Source organism: Drosophila sulfurigaster, unplaced genomic scaffold (genome assembly GCF_023558435.1).
Source record: "Drosophila sulfurigaster albostrigata strain 15112-1811.04 unplaced genomic scaffold, ASM2355843v2 ctg73_pilon, whole genome shotgun sequence".
NCBI lineage: Eukaryota > Metazoa > Arthropoda > Insecta > Diptera > Drosophilidae > Drosophila > Drosophila sulfurigaster.
This window is the reverse complement of record NW_026909729.1, coordinates 1-1,783: the sequence shown is the minus strand read 5'-3', so window position 1 is coordinate 1,783 and position 1,783 is coordinate 1. Positions and strand designations below refer to the sequence as shown.

Genomic DNA, 1,783 nt, shown 5'->3' with positions numbered 1-1,783 from the left:
TGTTTATTGTGTTTGAATGTGTTTATATAAGTGGAGCCGTACCTGTTGGTTTGTCCCATTATAAGGACACTAGCTTCTTAAATGGACAAATTGAGTCTAGCAATAATGAGATTGAGCAATAACAGGTCTGTGATGCCCTTAGATGTCCTGGGCTGCACGCGCGCTACAATGAAAGTATCAACGTGTATTTCCTAGACTGAGAGGTCCGGGTAAACCGCTGAACCACTTTCATGCTTGGGATTGTGAACTGAAATTGTTGACATGAACTTGGAATTCCCAGTAAGTGTGAGTCATTAACTCGCATTGATTACGTCCCTGCCCTTTGTGCACACCGCCCGTCGCTACTACCGATTGAATTATTTAGTGAGGTCTCCGGACGTGATCACTGTGACCCCTTGTGTGTTGCGGTTGTTTCGCAAAAGTTGACCGAACTTGATTATTTAGAGGAAGTAAGAGTCGTAACAAGGTTTCCGTAGGTGAACCTGCGGAAGGATCATTATTGTTTTAATGCATCTAACCGTTAATAAATTAAATTTGTTTTTTCTCTTTTAATAAATTAAGTAACTAATAAATATAAATATTTTATTCAATCATATGAGATACAATTATGCAACATATAATAATTTAAATTAGCTAAAAACCGTTTGTTATGTATTATTATTTTTATATACTGTATTAAGAGTGTTTTATGTGTTTTGGATAAAATAAAAAACTGCGTGTATATGTACCATAATATACATGCGTTGCAAAATGTTTTGTGCGCATACATTGGTTCGCAACACCTAAAGAAAAACAATGTTGTACCTGTTTGCAGGTTAACGATTTACATATGTTGATCATAATAAATAAATTTAGCTAAAATATACTTGTCATATATCTTATTATTATCGATTATGTAAAACTAAGACATTTCGCAACATTTATTTAGGTATGAAAAAAATTTTATTGAAGGAATTGATATATGCCAGTAAAATGGTTTATTTTTAATTTCTTTCAATAAAAATATTATTGACGTAATGAAATAAAAAAAAAATTGTATCACTCTAAGCGGTGGATCACTCGGCTCATGGGTCGATGAAGAACGCAGCAAACTGTGCGTCATCGTGTGAACTGCAGCACACATGAACATCGACATTTTTAACGCATATCGCAGTCCATGCTGTTATGTACTTTAATTAATTTTTTAGTGCTGCTTGGACTACATATGGTTGAGGGTTGTAAGACTATGCTAAAAAAGTTGTTTAAAATTTTTCAGAATTTTAAGCACATTGTATATTGTTGGATAAAATAAGTGTGAATTCCAAAAAGTTGTCGCTTAAGATATTCATAATATGAATTAATAAATGAATATACTAAAACTCTGTTGCATGAGAAATTTGAAGAATTATATGTTCTTTATTCATTTCAAATAATACTGAGGAATGTCTAGCATAAAATATATTATTTTATAAACTAGAATTGCCTCTTATTAACGAATATGGTATAGAGAATAATTTTGTGAATATTATGGACCTTCAAAAAAAGATAGTATATTTCAAAATAGGCAGAGAATTGCCTATAAGTGTAATTAAACAACCTCAACTCATATGGGACTACCACCTGAATTTAAGCGTATTAATTAGGGAAGGAAAAGAATCTAACAAGGATTGTCTTAGTAGCGGCGAGCGAAAAGAAATCAGTTCAGCACTAAGTCACATTTTCTATATGGCAAATGTGAGATGCAGTGTATGGAACGTCAATATTCTAGTATGAGAAATTAACGATTTAAGTCCTTCATAAATGA

The 1,783-nt window shown here is 32.4% G+C and overlaps 1 pseudogene; it reads left to right on the top strand.

Moving 5' to 3' along the window:
- Positions 1-1,039: 1,039 nt before the first annotated feature.
- On the top strand, positions 1,040-1,218 carry LOC133849999 (5.8S ribosomal RNA; annotated as a pseudogene).
- The last annotated feature ends 565 nt before the right edge of the window (positions 1,219-1,783 follow it).